This window comes from Athene noctua, chromosome 5 (assembly GCF_965140245.1).
Source record: "Athene noctua chromosome 5, bAthNoc1.hap1.1, whole genome shotgun sequence".
In the NCBI taxonomy this organism is placed as follows: Eukaryota; Metazoa; Chordata; class Aves; order Strigiformes; family Strigidae; genus Athene; species Athene noctua.
The window spans coordinates 43,182,437-43,203,243 of NC_134041.1; the positions used below are offsets into that span (position 1 = coordinate 43,182,437).

General features: G+C 43.6%; 1 protein-coding gene across 6 annotated transcripts in view; it reads right to left on the minus strand.

Moving 5' to 3' along the window:
- The window catches only part of KAT6B (lysine acetyltransferase 6B), a 121,654-nt gene extending 119,343 nt beyond the window's left edge, over positions 1–2,311 (minus strand). The window contains exon 1 of one of the 6 annotated variants that reach the window (XM_074907197.1): positions 2,052–2,311. The gene's annotated coding sequence lies outside the window, so the exon portion shown is untranslated. Of the gene's footprint in view, positions 1–168; positions 335–1,657; positions 1,805–1,995 lie in introns of those variants that run through there. The other 5 variants (XM_074907199.1, XM_074907195.1, XM_074907200.1 and 2 more) reach the window with 5 other exon arrangements.
- Positions 2,312–20,807: the final 18,496 nt, after the last annotated feature.

A 20,807-nucleotide genomic window follows, 5' to 3' on the forward strand; every position in this document is an offset into this window, starting at 1 on the left:
GCGACCCCGCAAGTCAGGGCAGCCGGGAGAGGACGGCGACGGCGTGCACCTGTACCCACCCCACGGGGGCGACGGGCGGGCGGTGCCGGGGGCAGCAGCCACGCCGGCCGCCCCGCCGCGCCCGCCGGAGACAGGCTGAGAGGGCCCCCCCGCCCCGGTACCACTCACCTCCGCGGGACCGGGGCCGCGGGGGGAGGAGCCTCCTCCAGGCGCCGCAGCGGCTCCCCCTGCTGCCGGCTCTTCCCCTGCTCCCGCTGCCAGACTGCGCCGAGGCGGCTGCCCCCCTGCCGCGCTGCCCCCCTGCCGGCGGCCGCCGCGACTCCCCCTACCGCCGCGGCTCGGCTCGCCTCACCTACGCCGCCATTTTGTTTCGCCCTGCTGTACTTAACGTGAATCCGACATGACACTGATTACAGCCCAATGGAGTCTCATTAAAACCTTACCTACCCTCGCGCCCCGCCCACCCGCGCCCGCCATTGGGCCTTCCTGCGCACGCCGCTCCACGCTCACAGGCCGCAGGCCCGTGTCCCTCATCCGCCCACATCGGCCCTGTTCCGCCCAGCAACCAGCCTGTCTCTCCCATTGGAAGACGGGGCGTGCCAATCACGAGGCACGCCCCTGCCCTCACGCTCAACCCCGCCTACCTGCTAGAATGGGCGGGGCCGGAGGCTGCCATTGGCCGCCGCCACCGCCACACACCCGCCGGGCTTGCCGACCCGCCCGCCACAGCCCGGCCCGCCTCATTGCTGGGCCTCGAGAGCTAGCGATTGGCCACCCGCCGCAAGCGGAGGCGAGAGCTCTCGCAAGTCCGCCCTCCCGTTGGCTATCGCAGCCGTCCGTCTGGTCCCCCCGGCCTCGCTACCCTCCCCCACCCGCCACCGCCCCACCCGCTCCTGAAGTTTGTTCGAGAGGGTGATCGCCAGCGAGAGCACCGGCGGCCGCCGCCTGAGCCAGCCCGGCAGGGCGGGCGCGCGACACACACTAATAAGCAGCCTTAAATCCTGAGCATCACGCGCGTGCCTCGGATCCTGCCACTCGCCCGGGCGGGCGAGATGGAAAAGCATGCTCCCAGCACAGCCCTCCCGAGGTGCCTGGCACTGGCAGCCGCTTATCGCGCGCACACACACACACACACACCCCGCACCGCGAAGGGAGGGGAGGAGGGGGGTGGGAACGGGGACGGCGACAATGACTCCCAGCTCTCCAGCCACATGCAGGTCCCTGCAAGTTTCGCCATGCGAAGCACAGGGACTTCTCTGCCACCCCGTCTGCGAAGGAACAATTGCCGCTTCAGAAAGGCAGGGTGGGAGCATGCAACACAAAAACCTCAGCCATCCCCTGCCTCCCTCCGCCACCCCATTCCCCCTCTCCCCACCCCATCCAACCCAGCCATCACCTCCTGCTGCTGCTCCCCCTCCCCTACAAAACGCAGAGCATTGCAATGCATTTACCGAGCACAAGTGTCTGCAAACACGTGCATCAGCCTCCAATGCAAAAGAAAAAAAAAAAAAGTACCCAGCCTAGTGACAAGCCCCCTGCACTGGGAGAGGGGAGGGAAAGGGGGTTATTATGGCAAATTGCAGCCTGTCACCCAACGCAAAACAAAACCCATCGCATGCTCCCTATTATCCCCCACATAAACTCCTGGGAATCTAACCTCCGATGCAGGTTTTCCCCCCTTTGCTTGCAATGACCTCCTTTCTCTGCCTGTGTGTGTTTCTGCAGCAGCGGTTCCTGCGGAATGTGCTGCCCCTGAAACGCGATCGCGGCTCCTCTCTCTCTCTCGCTCGCTCCTTCTCTGTCTCTCGCTCGCTCTCTCGCTCGCTCGCTCTCTCTCCTGGCTGCAACCAGAGCCAGGAACACAACAACAACACAACCTCCCCCCACCCCCTTCCCCAAACACATACACACTGAAGAGACCCAGCCAGGAGAGCCAGACGAGCCGGGGAGGGGGTGGAGGGAATCCCCAGCCAGCGGATTGATTGCACCAGTTACCTTCTCTAAGCCCCTTCGCAAGAGGGGAAAAAAGAAGATGAATACAGAGAGAATACCTTGTCTCCCCTCCTCCTCCTCCGCGGGGCTCCTCTTCTCACTCCAAAACACTAAAAGGTGGACGGGCAGATCAGACACAAGACTTCAGCTCGCGGCGGGGGGGAGGCGGGGGAGGGGAACCACACGAACAATTATCATTAATTTAGAAATTAAAACAGAAACCCACCCCAGACCTCCAGCCTTCCCGATGCCGAGCGGACGCAGATTGCGAGGACTGGTGCTAAGACACAGGACCTGATAACAGCTAATTGAAAGGTTAATCTACATAGGCTGTGACAGAAGAGGTCCCTCCCCACTTTTTTATCTGCTGTTGGCAAGTGGGAAATTGAGCTCCCCCCACCTTTTTCCCTAAAAAAAAAAAAAAAAAAAAAAAAAAGAAAGAAAGAGAGAGAGAGAGCGAGAAGGGGGAAAAGGCAATAAAGTTTGGGGGAGGCGCGTCCCCGCGGCGCAGGCCGCGAGCGCGGCGGCGGCAGGGGATTGAGGGACGGGGCGCGCGGGTGGCCGTGGCGGGGCGCCTTGGGCGGGAAGGCGGCCTGAGGGGAAGTGGCCACCGCCGCCTCCTGGGGGGCCCTCGCGCAGTCCCCGGGGGCTTGGGTTAGGCTTCTCGCTCAGCATGGGGCGATTTAAAATGTCTTGGTGGAAGCACCACCACGGGCAGGCTTTGGCAAATCCTTCCAAATGGCTTTGAAGAGTTCCTCGGTCCGGAGGAAGAGGACTGTGTTTGAGGCAACCATAATTAGTCTGAGGGATGGAAGGAGGGTGAACAAATTACAGATGTTCTCCACCCATTGAGTTTGTTGTAAATGTAAAGATGTTAGGAGGAATGTATTTTAAAGGACAAGGTGATAATGCATATGGGCTTAAAACCTGTGTAAACGTTTTCTCCGTGCTGTCTTGAACCATGCTGCCAAAGGCCACTCACCATGATGAAGTTTTAATACTACTCGTGATGATTTTCTCAGCTATGGCGAGCAAACACCGCTTTTTGCAGAAGTATGACGTGACAAAATACCTCAGGATATATACCATAGAGTATCGTGCAAGGAAGGAAAAGGTAATCTACCTGCCTGAGCATCTCAAGCAAGCACCAACTAGACAATCTGTCCAACAAGGCCATTTACCCAAACCTGAAATGTGACCCATTCTGAGGTCTCCTAGATGTCCTCTTTTCCATGTCCTGTGGGAGACGTGTTGTGTTAGATGCCTGTCTGGAAAGTTTTCTAAAAATATCTGGTCCTGAAGAAGAAAAGATAATGATAACATTTTTTAAAAAGATGCTTTTATAGTGGGTGGAAAATGACCTTCTACAATAAATTAAGAAGGTCTTTCCTAGATGATGTACTTCATGTAGACCAGCAAGTGAACAAAGTTTTCATAATAAAATATTAAGCATTAAAGTTTAGTGCAACTTATTCAGAGTCAGTTGCTGGAGATGCTGTATAAGGAAGCTCTTTGGTGATGTTTTAGAGCACTGTAAAACTGAATTACCTACTTACAGAAAGCTACTGGGTGAAAATAATATTCCAGCATGTATCTATGACACCATACCTGTTGATTGAGGTTTTAGTGTTTTAACTGCCAGATGCAGCCTTTCAAACATAGCGCGGGAAATTGAAATGTGTAGTGACCTAATATTTGTTGGAGCATCCTTCAAGGTTCATATATTTTGCAGGACTTGGCTGTGATTGAAAATTGTTTTTAATATCGGAAACAGTATAAATCATTACAGCACAATTTGTAGCAGAGCCTCACATTTGCAATACTATTCTGAATGTTGTGTCAACATATCCGTTATAAACTTTTTCTTTCCGGGAAATTTACAACTTGGTTAGTGGTGAAAGAGAAAAATAATCTCTTGAAACTGAAACTTGGCATGGCACATCCCAGTTCAGGAAACAAAACACTGGAGAAAACTTGACAGTCTGGCCATGTTGAAATTACAAGTGTGCTGAAGATAAGTAATAACACAGAGAAAAATCATGAAAGTCTCTGGTTTAAACACTTCCATTATTTCTTCTTAATTTAATTCTTTTACTAAAAATAATTTTTGTAGGACAATATGTCATTGGATGTTGTATTCTAGTTTTTAACATATTCAAGAAGCTTTTGTTTGAAGAGACATTCCTATGGATCTTGACATTTACAGGTGTACCTAGCACTATGTAAATTGTGAAGTTAAGCACATGAACCTCTTTGTACATGAATCATCCTCCAGTGAACTTAGATCCACTATTACTGTCAATTATACTATTTCCCAAAATAATGACTTCAAAAGAATTGCACTGTGAATTTAGGGCAGTTCAGTTTGAGACAGTGCATGTTACACAGACAAGCCGTAAGTACCTGAAACACTTTGAATCTAATTGAGAATGTCTAATATGTTGTGTACATTTTGGTTTGGGATCTAGATAAGAAATGTTTTTGTTTTATTGTATGAAAAAAAATTACAGTAAAAATATCTATGGAAAAGTTATAAGCCCATCAAGGAAGTTAGTGTAAGCAATAAAATTCACACATTAGTATGCCTCCTACTGTCAGATTTTGGGGGATTTACTCTCCCATAGCCACTGGGAAACTGATGAAGTACAACAGTTAATGCCCCTGAGCAGTAACAGGTGCCTAGACACCTACACATTGAATACACCCATTCCATCTGCTAAAAAGACATCCCTGGTATTAAAAAAAAAAAAATCTAAATCAAAACCACTCCCTCTCATCTGCTTTTAGAAAGAAGTACTATGACCCTGTTCACTCTGTTCCATTAATTTCCTTGCTTTAATTATGGTTTAAATATCCTTATTTAAAGGATATTCCCCCCCCCCCCATGGATTTGATTACACATTTATATTGCAGTGTATGTAGTAAGGGTATCCTTCTCACTAAAAGTCCTTAGGATTATTCTAAGAATGCATGTTCAGTTGCTATTTTTGGATCACAAGTGAGAGAAAACAAGAAGTTAAGGTCTGAGCATGGTCTGAGTTAAATTCAGTTCTCACAAATCAAAATCTTGAAACTGCTCTATGTATAGAGTGCTGTAAGACAAGCTGGAGACTACTGCTTAAATGAAGCTCAGCCACACGCAGACCAAATTCATCAGTATACAAAAAAGAACACTAAATTAGAGTTTGAGCATTCATTTGAAATCAGTGAGAAAATTCTTTCGCATGAAATTACTGCCATAAGAATAAGAATTTCCCGGTGAGGGCTTTAATCACTGGTGCAGTTCCATTGGAACTGGTAGGGCTGTTACATATTTAGAAACAATTATATAGTTGTCCATGTTGGTATGGTGACAGATCCCTGTTTATCTTTGGAGCTGCTAGAGGGTGAAGTCTTGACCCCCATCAAAGTCTGGCAAAACCTCCTATGACTTCAACAAAGCCAGGATGTTCCTTGCATAATTACCATACATAACCACACATATGACTACAGTCACCTGGAGATTGCCTCCCCTGGCATATGCTGTTGAAAGAAGTGACCTTGGGGAGAGAAGTCATCCTAAGAGTGCTGCGAATTTATCCCTAGCCTCTACAGCCATCCTGAGTGTGTGTTCCCGCTGATGAGCTGAACCCATGTATGCTTTACTTGTATCACCTCCTCTGCATTGCTCACCTGCCATGGGTTCAGCAGCTTCCCTGTAACCCTAACCTTCAACCTCATATTCCTTCTGGATTAAAACAGCCTTTTCTTTTTTCACCTATGAGATTTATTTCTACAGCCTTTTATACTGAAATTTAATCTGAAAGATTAATCCATGAAACGAAATCTACCCCTGTGAATACAAACAGAATGTTTCTTGGTTTATGTATGAGGATATGCATTGCTTCACACAACAGAGTCACTGCCCAATTTAAGCACTATTAATAAATACTAATACAGATTATATTAATATATACATGCATGTATTTATACACACATAGACACACACAAAGTGAATAATCTGTGAGGATATTTTCTGATCATTTGCTGTCTCATCTATTGCATTTAATAAAATTGAATGATAGTATAAAATAGTCTCCTGCTGCCATTTTACTGATCTGGGGGCTGTTTTAATTCCTGAAACTAACAGATTATAAGGTAAATGCTATAACAGTCTCAACTCAGGAGTTGTAATTGGCGTAATACTGTAATTTGGAAGTGAGTGTTTGTGGTAGATCAGCTGTCATCCCACAGGGATGGAGACAGTGACTTTTTATAATAAATCCCACATGTTCCATTCTACTTCAGCAAATATACCACGTTGCTATATCAAAGTACTTTACAATCCTTAATGAATTATTTCCTATAAGAGCTCTGTTAGGTGAATGTATATTATTTTTCCTGTTCTTCAACCAGAGAGACAAAGCATAGAGGAAAGTGGTTAGAAGTTGATGCCAGTTCAAGGAAAAATCTGGCCACCTGAGTTCCAAGGGACCTGCTCTAGCCACAGGACATCCAGTTACGGAGTAGCTGTGCTAGTCATGAAGAAACTAGTGGCCTGTTAACACATATTTGAAACTTTAGCAGAAGCATGCCTTTTTTGCCCATTAGCTGTTATACATCTTAAAGAGGCAACAGGATTAATAGAATTTAGGAGCACAAAGGAAAGGCTAAAAGTAAGGAAGAAAAAACCCAGGTGGCTCTTATACATGATAGTGTCCTATAAGATTGTCTTTCATATACACAGTATCTCACAATACTGCATACGGAGGTTCTATTTATACGAACATGATAAAGGATTAGTAAGTGATTAATAGATGTTTTAATAAATGTTGATCAATTGTTCTGAGTCCAATGAGTCAGGAGGGGTTTTTTATCACAATAGCTCATCATTTTCTGAAACACCTTACTGATATATTTAAACACTCAACACTTTATGTAGAAACACCTGCTAATCTTGTGTTAAACCTCACAAATGGAATCTTAATAGAAAGTGTGACTCAAAACAAATTTGCTGGAGAAAAAAGGATTAGCATCTAGGCTCCACAGTAAATTGTTGGTTATAGCTATACTGGATTTAAGTTTTTCCTTTTGCTGTGTAAAATGCACTGATATGATGGGAAGCATTTTCCCACTGTGTGCAAGAGTAGTGTGTTCAAGGCTAATCCCAAGAGGAAGGCCTGGGATATTGCAGGACTCTATATCAATTGGCATCACTGAACTTGATGCAGCTTTGTGTTTTTATATGCATTTACGGTATACTTTGTGAGGGCAGCTGATGAGATGAAGGATGGAATTGAGAATGAATAAAGAACAGTTTGCTCAGAGCTAGGGAAAGCTGCCATAGTCAGGGGCTGCTCAAGTCCTGCTGCTATGTCCTGCTGCGATTAGTTAGTCTAGGTGAAAGGGGAGGGTGCTGGTGTTTGCAGGAGCCATTTTAACACCTCAGCTTGTCTTTGTGAGCTTTTAAGTAATTAACTCTCCAATCATTATCGGTTGACTTTGTCCACAGGTTTAGGTTTCCCTCCTGCTGTTCCCTTTGGGGATATTGGGTTGTCACTTTATGAGGGGGGGGATTCATTTTAGAGTTCACACAAAATCCCTTTCACAGCTTCCCAACAGCTTTTTGTGCTCTCCAAACTGCTGGAATACTCTCTTCCTCTCTGTTTTAATGAACATTACTTTTATAACTTTCTCCAGATCCAACTGGATAAGAAGAGAGAGAGAGAGAGAGAGAGAGAGAGAGAGAAAAAAAGCCTCTCCAAAAAACCTGGCTTCACACTTGCTGAGCCCTTCAGATGAAAAGAAGGCCCTCCTCAGTACTTAGAAGCCAATAAAAGAGACTGCAAAGGCAGTTTTGCTAAATAAGGTTACTTTGAGCCTCTAAAGGATCCTGACAGTCCTTAATGTAACTGAATGAATCCTCACAACTTGCAACTGTGATGTGGGTGTACTACATTCTAGTTCAGTTTTAGCCAGGAGAAAATTTCCAGACTTGTCATTGTTGGCAGTCTTTTATTGGTCAAATATTGCCAAGAAACATGGAGCAAAAGCAGGGGGAGAGAGCTTGACCATATTTTTGTTAATCCCATTTTCATCCAGTTTCCACTGTATTTTTAAAAATCCTATTAATAAGCTGAAGAAATTGGAATGACCAGAGAGGCTGTTATCAGCCACATAATTTGGAGACTATTCTGATGCTATCCAACCTGTGGTGTACACCAGCACGAGACAAGCAGCCAGAGCAATGAAAAGTATGAGTGAAAGGCACACCCACCACATTTCAGACTCCATGAACAGTGAAAATCTTTGCCTAATGTAGAGCTGGTTGGAGCACTTCCCCTTTCAACTTGTGTTCAACATCTCCCGGCACACCCACCTTCTCATAAAGGATGGGAGTTTGGTAAATAACTCATGTGACAAACCAGCCCTGAATTTGCTGTGCCCAGACTTAGAAGAACCTTAGGTCTGCTCTGTATTGTTTGAAAATTGAGCAAGCTCCACATGAGTATTTTCCTTTTGCAGCTTGAACCAAGGGGAGTTTGGCTGGTCTCAAGGACCAAACTGCTATCTCCAGCTGGAGCTTTAGCTAGGTCTGTATGAAGTTTCTTTACTTTCTTTGTTGGCAGCATCAATACTGAGGTTCCCTTGCTAAATAAAGCTCTGACTTCACAATTTATTTCAGTCACTTCCCATAGCTGCGGTACTAGAGCAACTCTACCTCTGTTAGCTAGACTGGGAGGCCTGTCAGAGTCAGGTGGCAATATACCACATCATTTCAAATGCCTTTCAGAAACCTTTAGATTTCCTCAATGCTGCTTTAAAAATAGCCAGTGGCCTGCTGGTGTTAGGGCTCCTAACTTGACTAGCTCTGGTTGTTAAATTATTGTCATGCACAGTAGGATTTTGTATTAAATATCATTTAGGAGGAAAATCTGAGTGAAAAGGGATTTGGGGGCCAGGAGAGACTTGCTTTTCTGTGTCAGGTAATGTGAGAATGTGAAGTAGCAACTAGAAAGAGCTAAGGTGATAATATATCAGTGCTGGAAACATAAAGTGTCTTCTTCATACACACTGAACTACACAAACTGTCTCCTGTGGTACAGAGGATAGGTGGCTGGTTATTTATCAAGATGCCAGAGAAGGAGTTGCATTATCCAGCATAATGAAGCCCTTTGTTTATTTCATTTAAAAAAAAGACAGAAGTTCTACCTCTCAGATGATGGCAGGACCTGGGCAAGCAATGAGATTGTCAGAATTGTTTCCTTAGCACTGGCCAGAACCCCCCTGTTATCCTGATATTATTCCCCTTTGTTATTCGATATCCCACAGTGCCAGCTAAGTCAGGAGTTGTCACACTCCTCACTGGTGCAGCAGGATACAAAATAGCTGGGGGTGGGGAGGAAGACTGGAATGGTTAGGAGGTGGAAGGGAAAAGGCCTTTTTTTTTTTTTTTTTTTGGTGAAAACAGTAGCACCAGCTGCATCCTGCAAGTCGCTAAATTAGCCAGTCAGTTGTTTTTCTTTTAATTTTTGTGTGAATTCAAGAATAGGTTGTGGATGTCTTGGCAACTCATGAATGAGGCTCTTTATGAAAGAATTCACCTTGCAGAGGGGCTGCTGTCAGATGCACAAGCCTCTTTCCATTAATTAAGCTGCAGAACATCCCCTCTTTTTTTTTTTCCCCATCCCTCTCAATGCCTGGATAATCAGACCCTGTGTCTTTCCATAACATCCACTGCTGTCTCTCTTGCTCCTCACAGTATTTCACCCACCCTCTTAATTCTGGGCTGCCAGATTTTTTTTTTTTTTTTTTTTAATGTAGCTTATTGCTGCTAAGTGAGATATCATGCTGCCTGATCTAAGAACCAAGATGAATATTCTGCTCCACTGCAACCAGAAGCATTCTCTATGCATTATTTTCAGCTGAAAGGTGGCCTAAGAGCAAAGTTGGATATTTTCAAAAGCTCAGCTGGGAGTTAATCAACTCTTATTGTGTTTCAACAGGAGCTGGGTGCTTAACTTGCATCCAGTGAGTCATCCCCTGGATTGTCACTCGCTTACATGCAAGCAGCCCCACCGAAGGTGCAGAGAACTTTCAGACACCCTAGAAATTACCTGCCATTAAAAGTGTATAAGCTAAACTGTATCGGGTTAGGGAGTGATTACAGATGTAATTATGCTTGAACAGTCTGGGGAGAGAAGGTGGGCAGTACCAAGAACCTCAATCAATCCTCACCCAGCTTTGCTGTGGTCTGAACAAGATGTGTGACTGCTACTGAATAGTTTTGAAGATTTTAGTGGGGATACTCAGGCGTATATTTATGAAGTTACATACCTGCTTCAGGGAATAATTCCAGATCTATTAAAAACACTGAAAGGTTTCCACTGACTGATGAGCTCACTATCAAACCTTAAAAGTTTGCATGTTTGCGTTTAATTTTCTATGGCTGATTTAAAATCCCAGTCATTAAGAACAGAAAAATACATATATGGTATTAATGACTGATTTTTTAAAATGATCTGTTCATTTTTCTTCACTTCCAAGTAATGTTGAACATTAATTTCCTACAAATGAAGCAATCTGTAGTAGAGTGCACAAAGTAATTAATCTTATTTTTTAAAATTAAAATAATTTAAATAAAGAACTCATCTGTGGCCTCAGTGCTCTTTCTGGAAAGGAAGAGATACATAAAAGAATCAAAAAGAAAGCAAATACCAAATTATCTAACAGGAGAGGAATCTACAAATATATGTAATAAAGTTGCACATTACATCATAAAAATAACTTTCTCACAAATGTTGTCATTGCAAATGCCAAGACACATAGCAGACCATTCAATGAGTAGTAAAACTGACCAAGCAAATGAGAAATTATTTACACTGGAAATATGCATTTGCTAATTTTGGGGCTTGCTGGCATTTTTTTAGATTGTCAAATTATCTATTATACTACAGGTTTTCCTTATACTAAGAACTGGATGTGGTAGAATCTGAAATACCATTTAAATTGTAAACTTGTGGAGGTAGAAATTCCTTTTATGTATGCATGCAGGATCGCAAAGAATGAGCATTCACAATAAACTCAATGTTTTTATTAGCAAATGTTGACTTTTTAATCCAACACCATAATTTGGTTAAAATTAAAACATAAACATAGTTGAATAGCTATCTGTAAATGGAGAACATTCAGGAATATAAGAAAAATAATTTCATCTTCATTAGATCCAGGAAAAGTAAGCCTGACCTTTTTTTTTTTTTGTTTGTCATCTTCTCTGAAAATCAGGCCCTGAATTTCTGTGCCTACATGTAGCCATTTCAGGAAAGACAGTAAATAAGCTATTTTTATTTACCTTCTGCAGAGGCAATCTGTAAAAATAAATCATTAATATTTGTAAAATAGCAGTCACATCCTCACAGAGAAATTATACACAGTAACAACATATTCCTAAAAACCCAGAAGCTTACAGTAGAGCATTCTTGTCCACTTTCAGGGTTTCACTTGTTTGGTTGTTTTTTTTTAATATTTCCTTGGTTTCAAATCCACAGCTATACAGAGCTATCAGAGGCAAATAGTCTAATGGAAAGTAATATGTCTGAGGAGATTAAATATAATAGTGGGCAGCAGGATTTTTTGAGTTTTAAACACATGGTACTGTCTCCAGTCTTGATGAAAGCTCTTTGCTACAGTTTTCTTGTTTGTTAAATAGGAAAAATATTAATCTGCCTCTTGGTGAAGCAGACTTAGAGCTCAGAAATGCTTCTGTCTGTATAAATGCTGGGGGTTATCAGAACATGTTCAGCTTGGGAAGGGGGGTTCTGAATATAGTGATGAACCCACTCAATTTCAATTGCTGCATATGAGGTTTTTTCCTATTATAACAATTAACCTCTTAGAAAAGAATTAGCACTGAGTTTACATGTTGACTCTATAGATATTGGATAATTGCTTTTTTAAAAAATCATCTATAGTCCAGGAAATTACATTTCTCCTTTTGCTTCTAAAATTACAAACTTCTGACTTCCCAGCTGGTAATGCAAGCAATCAAAATCAGGTCTCTTGAGTGCAGTTGCATGACACACATGAACAACAATCTCATTTCATAAAGAATTAACCCACAGCCAGCCATGTTAACTGGCTCCAATTCCTGCCACAAAGCCCATCTGATCTGAGCACCGTAGTTCCTACTCTGTGTAGGTAGCAATGTCAAGTAACAGCAAACCTTCTTGGAGCCCTACCCTGACAATGCTCCCTGACAGAGGGAAAGAGTTTGGAATAAAGCAATGAACTGAAACTCAGAAGATCTGGCTTTGTTTTTTGTCTTTCTTGTGGACTTTCTATCAGTAAGTCACATGCTTAACCTCCCGGAGTTTCATCTTCTATCATATAGAGACAATAATACCTCCTTTGACTGTCTTTTTAATCTAGAGTATAAAGGAAGGGACATTACTCCCCCCTCCTAATCTCAGCTAAAACATCTAGGCACTACTGTGATTCTCATCAGTTACATCATTAACCACTGTTTAAACAGAAGGGCCTACTTCAATTTGAAATTTCCTTGATTTTATCTAGTTAAAATGATCTTTGTAATTTCTCTGATTTTTTTTTTCTTCTTTTTGAGAGTAGGTAGGAAAACAGGAGTTACTTGTTTGGAGTTGATTAGTTCTTTAAGTGCTCCAAGTAAAGCATCATAGAAAGGAAGCAGAGAACATAGATCCAAATGAGGAAAAGCTGGCAAATGTTAAGGTTTTTTCAGCAGGACTGCTCCCTAAAATGTGTTATTTAGAGCTTCAATTTAAAGATGACCCGTAAATGAAAGTCCAGAATAAATGTGTAACTCAGCTGTGCACTTTTATCAATGAACTACCTTAAAGTGACCTGGGTGGAGGTTCTCTCAATACCTTCCCAGCATTTCATAAAATAAACACCTTGCTGCTTTCAGGGTTTTTTTCTTGATGTTCAGTCTAAATCTTTCTCTACTAGATTTTAAGCCATTGTAACCCTAATTATAGTCCTAAATCAGTTCTTCTCCTTTATGAGTGTTTACTGGAAATTGTTGTTTTGGGTAAGCAATTGCCATATTCCTCACCAGAAACCAATTAAGCAACCTGTAGCCACTTATTAAATTTTTCTGTTTTGAAGTACTTTTTAGCTGAAAGATTAAAATAAACAGCACCAGATTCAGTTGTGCCAAAACCTGCCATTCAGGGGGCTTTTTGCTACACTATCCAGTCCGGAGAAAGGTTATTCATACATTCAGAAGATTGACTTTGCTGGCACATGTACATATTTGTATTCGAAATTTCTAGATTGGCCACCCTTCAAAACCAATTGTCTTCTCTTGGGACAGGAACACGAACCTTTGTTTTTCTTTGATTTGAGAACTGACACCCCTGCGATCTTCATCATGAGTCTAGCAATATTAAATGTGTTGTTCTTTATATGCAGGACTGACTGCTTGAGTTGAATGACTACATGGAGAGGTTGGGGGAGCTGTGGGGTGTGTGTGTGTGTTTGTTTTTTAAATTCACCTCCTCCATGTTGTGAGGAAAGAAGCTCTTAGACATTACATGATCAGTGTGGATTTAAACAGCAGTTGATTTCAGCGGCATCTTACATTTTTCAACAGTGTTATGAACTGTTGAGGCTTAGTACAGGAGTACAGGATTTTTTTTTTTTTTTTGATGAAAGGATGTGACAGGCCAAAAAATATGCAGTGAAGAAATAAAACCAACCCCCATACACACCAAGAAGAACCACTACATACCAGATTTCCCTGACAAAGGTGTCTTTAGCATGAGTCCAGAAACTTGACACTTCGAACTGCGCATATACTTCAAGACAGACAGGCATTTTCCAGGGACAAAAGTCTGTCTTCTTCTCCCATGATGAATTACAATGGAGCACAGCAGTCACTGCAAGTTCAGTGAAAAGGGAAGCTGCATGCTGATGTGCTGCTCAACTGAGGGGCATGAGAAGAACTGAGAAAGAGCTGGAGCTGTCAGGTTCCTCAGGGTTTATGCCTCCGGACTGTGGTTCTGCTTCTGCTCTACCTAGTCCCCTGCTGCAACACTGGGCAGAAGTAGCCTGTCAACTGTTGTAGGTACAAGGCTTCTCGGATACACGGGGAGCCTTATGGCTGTATTTAAGAAGGCAGAATTATTATCCACTGCTAGACAGATTTAAAACCCCCAAAAGACTGAGGTTCTCAGAACCACATGTATAATTTTAAAATCCCTAATGAGGGAGAATCTGAAACTCAGAAGGCCCTGAGTCCAATTTAGAGACAAAATCGAGTGCTTGTGACAGAGACAGATGAGTTACATCCATTCATGGAAAGAAAAACAATTTTATGATCATGCAACTGAATTATTTCTAATTAATTCATGATCTATATTTCATACTGCTGAAGCAGGGTCTGAACCACACTAGAAAAAATCCTTCATGTGGCATATCCTAATGGTGGCGAGAGTGCTGAGTCACTGATTCCATTATTAACAATTTATTTTGAGTTTGTAATTAATCTCTTAATTTAATTCTCTTGTTCCTGGACACACATAGTGAGTTGTTAGTACCTTGTCAGGGAGCAGCAAGGGTCTGTTACACCCTGCAGCCCAGGACACAAGGGGTATCCCAGGGCCGGCAGCGATGGAGCAGGGTAGAGCCGACCCCAAGATCAAGGCCAGGTTTAACCAAAAGTCAAGCTCACCAAGCAAATTTGTGGTGATGAGGCAGGTCCAAGGTCAAGCCAGGCAGTCGATCTGCAAATCATGATCCATAGTGGGTACAGTGATGAGCAGGCAGGCCTGTGGCGATGAGGCAGGGCCAAAGTCAAGGTCTAGCTGGAAAGCTGGGCTGTGGTCTGGATAAGCAGGGTCCATGGCCAGGCATTGGCATGGCTGCAGTTGAGCTAGAACCCAGCACTCCTACTACATAGCCTAGGGTTGAGCTGAAATGGGGCTCCTGGGCAGGAGAGGGGTGGTGGTGAGGCCCCAGGTGAGGGTGGCCAGGGCCATTAATGCTTATATGCCCTGATATATAGATGCATTGTGCTTTCAAGATTTCTTTATAAATAAATGCCACGAAGAGTGCCATACATTTGCCTGCCACATAAAGCAGGACTTTAATGTTATACAAATAATAACCTGATACTACAAACCCTTGTAGATGTCACTGAGATCTTATTACAGCCTGGGTAAGAGGATGCTCGGTGTTTGCACTGATGAGGCTACTTCAGTATGATAAGCTGCACTAAGTGGGCTCAGTTTTGCATCAGTGGAGTGTATTTGCATATTGCACTGCCAGGGAAAAGAAACCTTCCATATTGCAAGAGTTTGCCATGCGCAAAAATGCCGCTGCAAACATCTGAGTATGTGAGCAGTTCCAGTGAAGGCAATACTCCATGAAAGTGCTGTGTTGGTGCTAGCAAGGCTAAATTAAAGGCTCTGTGACATTTCCAGTTTCTTGGATGCTCGCTGGAAAACTCATCCATATACTTTCAGGAATTTTTGCAATATCCATTGCCTTTTGATTTATAAAATTGCATATGGAAAAAGAATGGCAAATATTTTTGGCTATGAGAATTCCAATAGCCTTTTGGAAGAATCATTAATAGAACCAACCTTATGTCCAGCCAAATATTCCCATTTTCTTTCACTTCAATCCTTCAATGTATGCTTTCCTGTTGAAAGGCAGCCTGTAAGAGTTGTCCATATTTCCATTCTATACAACAACACTTTTTTTCTATCAGCTGCTGATTTCTGATTTTTTTTTCATTTCAGATTTTGTTTTCCATTTCATATGTTTTTAAAATGGACAGAAGAAGCCAAAATGTATATTTTCCATTCTATGTTGCATTTTGCAGTTGTGTCTTAAAATTCTTCCGTAAGTCCAACACAATCTTATTCCTAAATTAATACACCTTGAAAAGCTGTCACTGCATTTAAAAATCTAAGAAGACAAGTTTTATATTAAAAACCAATTGACTTTATATCTATATAAAACTGTAGACACATGCTCATACATGTCTGTACACACATGCTTTTAGTGTAGCGATGTTATAATGGGTTTATATAGAGACTATTAAAATAATGTAAAATAACAAAAAAAAGCAGATTATCAGCAAAAAAATGCAGTAACAGGATTAAGACCAAAATTACAACCCCCAAATAAATTAAGAGAGTCATAACATGAACAATTTAATTCTGCTTCTACAATTTACATGTTCGCTAATTTATCTACAAAAGAGATTTGGGGGAGAGGGGAGAGGCCCTAAGGCTCCAAGATTGTTTCTCCAAACAGATTCAGGCTGGGTCTTGTTTGATTGACTTTTGCAACAAGTGCTGAGTCTGAACAAGAGAGTCACCGCATCTGTTCAAACAGCAGCTCTGCCAGAGATACCAATGTGGGAAAGTCCTTTAGGAATATGTTGTGCTCTGGAATTTAAGCAGAACTTCCAATAGAAACTGATTGCCCAGTACAACTGCTCATCTCTCCCTAGGCCATCTTGCAAATGGAGCCAGTAGCATGGACCTTCTTCGGAGAAGCACGATGCAGGTTAGCAGGGCAGTGCGGGTGCAGAACAAAGCATTACCTTCAGGCAAGTCGGTGGGAAGGAGTTAATAAACAAAGTTACCCATGAAGTGAGAATGCAACAGTAACAAAAATGAAAGTGGTTGTAAACTGTGTTAATGCATGGATAATTCATGTAGTAAATAGAACAGAAGAGAAGGCACACAAAACATTGCTTTGGTGAATGCTGTAGAAAAACCTGTCAACAATAGATATAAAATATATCCTCTGTAGCTTCACTGAGGTATTTTGAAGTGAAATAAAACAATAAAAAATTTGCAAATCTCAATTATGGGACAAGAATATTGTTGTGGTTTGGTGCTAGGAGTTCCATGGCAGATTGCTTTGCAACGCTCAGTTTTTTGTGCTCAGATCCCAGCTGCCAGGTGAGTTTATGTAGTCCTGAGAGTACAGGAGCAGCTCTGTACCCCTGCGACATGGATGTGGTGAAATCACTTTCCCACTTAAACTGTGCACACACAGAAAGAGTTTGGTGACTTTTTCTTTTTAAATTCTTGTTCAGCTGTAACAATGAGCTTCACTTCTGGCTGTTCAGCTTCTGTGGTTTAGTATTTATGACTCTGCACCTTGGACTTCCCAGGTGGTCATCCATCTCACACTGTGCTTAAGGCCAGGGTCCTCTCTGTCCCATATCCACCAGAACGTTCACCAGCAGGTGCTGAGTAGCCTTGTGATTTCCTCAGACTCTATAGGGTTGGAAAAACCATTTGCTGGACCACCAGGCAACAAGCAGCAGTTATATCTGGCAAGCCTAAATCCAAAAGGGAAGATTATGGGTTTTAAAGCCATAGGGGACCATTCGCCATCACATAGCAACTTTCCGACTATTTCTCCGTGCTTCGGCAAGAGCAAACACAGAGAGAAGGTCTGTCTGAGGGCCCTGAGAGCATCCCCACTCCTGGCTGTTTGGCTGCCTGGGCGCAGGGCCAGCTTGGAGCTAGCACAGCTGAGAGCTGCCCCGCCTCCTGTGCTGGCCTTGGACGCGGTGCTGCAGGCAGGCCTCAGCCAGGGCCGATACCACTTCCTGCAGGACCTGCTTTTAAGTTAAGCCTTTTCCATTTGGGCCCCAGCTGAGCTAAAGCTCCTGCTGTGTCGCATGCCTGTCCCTGGCTATGGGCCCATTGCTCTGGACATAGACCCTGACCTGCAGCTGACCTCCAGCCTGATCTCAGACCTGCCCTACCACTGTGTACCTGCCTGGTGCTCACTGGGCTGTGCCTGATCCTTGTTACCCTCGCTGGACCTGCCTTGCTGGCTTTGCCTGGGGGCTGTGGGACTGGTGAGACTCCTGCCCTGCCAGCTGTGTTACTGTGCTCAGCTTACCTTCCCTTGCAGAGAGCTGGCTCTTGCTGTTCCCTGACAGGATGTTCCTCTCAAAATCTCCACAGCTTTTAAAGGCTGATGATCTCAGCGAAAATGTCAACCCATTTTCCTTCACAGACAAACAGAAATGGTGGATTCAGCCAGGAATCAAACCTACCACTTGTACTACTGAACCATGTAAGGAGCAAGATTAATAGTCTTACATAGTTTCCCTTCTCTCAGCAATACAAAGAGAGGGCTAGAAACTTCGGGAACTCTTTTTCTTAGTCCTCCAGCCTTCCTGTACCTAAAGTATAGAGACATCCTGGAAATAAATGCCATGAAAACACAAACAAAAGAAAACAACTTGTGTGAGCAGTTACACTTACAACTCTTGGAGTCCAATGGATCTTTCAGTTATGTGCCCTTTCGACCTCAGCTGCAACCTGTATCACACTGGCACCACACAGAGTACCACTGCACCAGCAAGTGTCATGAGACTAAAACGATAGAAAAAAATCCTCTTTGAACAGTAAGTCAGAGGAAGTCCAGGGAAACTGTGGTCAACATGTCAGGATGTTCTTTTCTTCTTCCTCTGCTTTCCTCTCATGCCTTCCTCCCCCTGCCCCTGTTGATTTTGCTGGAGGCTTGGGCCCTGCTCCTGGAAGAAGACTTTTTATGCCTATTGCTAAACTCCTGAAGCAGCTGCTCAGACCTTTTCCTACCACTGTGTTGTGATGCAGTCATGATTTTACCACAAAAGTGGTGTTTGCCTGCCATGAACCCCAAAGAGTTCAACACTGATTAGGAAGGAAGGCTGGCTGGCTGGCAGGCAGCATGACTGACTAAGCCTGGTTTCCTTAGGAACCCAGCCTAAAGGAGTGAGAAAGTTAGAGCATGTGTGTTCTGGTAGGCAGTGAATAATCCATTAAAACTCTTAATTAAAAATTTAAACATGTGTCTGCTAATTACATCACCCTTCTCCTGCCCTCAAAAAAGCAGCAAATGAGCATGGTTGCACACCTGCCTGTGTGTTTATTTCCTTAGGATGCTGCTCACTTGCTCAGCAACCCAAATATCAGCTCAGGTAGCAGCTGCCATTGTAAAAACATTCTGGGGAAGAGCAATGACAAATATTTTCTTTTTGGTAATGAGTGACAAAACTGTTCACAGAAATCCTGTTCACTGTTGCTGCGTGCCATGAATTTGTTGATGTTTTTCATATTATCAATTCTGATACTATTAGTTCTCATCCCTCAGACAGGGCTGTTTAATGCCAGCAATGCACACTCTGCTGACCAGCCACCTGAAGACCTATGAAAAGAGACAGGGTAAATGATTTAAAAAAATAGGCTGTAAGGATATGAAAATGAACAAGGACATTGTAAACTCAAAAACTGCAGAGAAAGGTCTGCCAAGCCTCTAGATCCTCTGGAGATTCTCAGTCCCACAGGGATAGTGTGGTGCTCCACATTTCAAGCGCACATGGGGTGAGGAGCCTCAGCATGGTAAAGGGACAGCTCATATTAACTGTTGTCCACGAAAATAAGCGCTCACAGCAAATGAAACCTCTAAGTTATACTGCAGTGAATCTCCCCTGGTACATGTGGCCTCCTCAGCGGCTCTGAGTTGGCTGGGTTGCAGCCACTTGACATCAGGCCACAGCCTCTGAGTTGGGAAGGCTGTTTTATTCACTGCCTAGAGGAGCAGGATCATGTTCAACATTGCTGTTGTTATTTATTACAGTCATTAGTTTGGCAGGAATTGACCAAATTCTGGCAGGTAGCATATGTCTCTGTACATCGGCATAACTGTGCTGAGCTATAGTGGGTACACTGGGTGAAAAATCAATTCCCTGACTTTTGGCTCCTGTCAAAACAGGCAGGGGCCAGAGCAGGAGGGCATGTATGTCCACTGGCACATATATGGTCAACCTCACCAGAGGTTCATCCAATATGCTCTCCTCAAGGCCTACCTTTACGCTGTGGTCCTACCACAGCCTGCTGAACCTCTTGGGAAAGGGTCCAGCTGGGATGTGGGTTTGTTTCCTTGGAGGCACTTAGAGACACACTGATACTGCTCAAGGCCTTCTCCAACACAACCTAGAAAAGACTCAACAGACAGCATGAAACTCTGAACCCCTAAACCCCAACACTGGGCATCACTAACAAAGCACTGCCTCAAGACTGTGAATGACCCTATGAGATAATCTTTCAAGTGATATTTTAATGCATTCACTGACTGTTTTAGAGCTTCACAGGTGATGTCTTGAGACATACTGGAGAAGGTTTCATTATCCTCAGGGGTATAGAGAAGGAGACAGCTGCCCTGCTGCTGAGCTTCCGCATGTTGAGGTCACATCCATCTAAGATGGCTGGAGTCAGGCAACTTAGCTCAGGGGCTGCTAGAATCACTAAATGATTTTTCATGTGAGCTGAAGCATCTGTTATTGCAGGGTAGAGAAACTAACTATTCCTTCCTTTTAAAAAATGGTTATTTGTTAAAATCTGAGGTATATGTAGAGTTTAGGATGCCATATGGCAAACCTAGGGGCATATGAAATCCCAGGCAAGACCATGAGGTTAATTGGCTTTAGTCAGAAATATTGGGCCTGGCAAATCTGGGCTTTTGTCACAGAGGAGGGAGCCCAGATCTGAAATTCAAAAACTGGCCTGTCTTTATAGGGTGTCAGCTCCCAGTCCTAGGGCTTGATCATCCCCAGAAATCCTGAGCTCATCTCTGCTCCTTTTGACTTTCCTAACTTGCTGGGAGGGTGACACAAGCATCTGTGTAGTTTACTGGCAGGACCCCACTGTAGTGCACTGCCCTGCTACATGGGGGTCATGGTAAGAGTGCTGGGAGGAGAGAGTGGTTCATATCGAGGTGGCTGTTTGATGTGGACTCATCTGCTCCAGTAAATGAGAACAGGTCATTCTCATGGA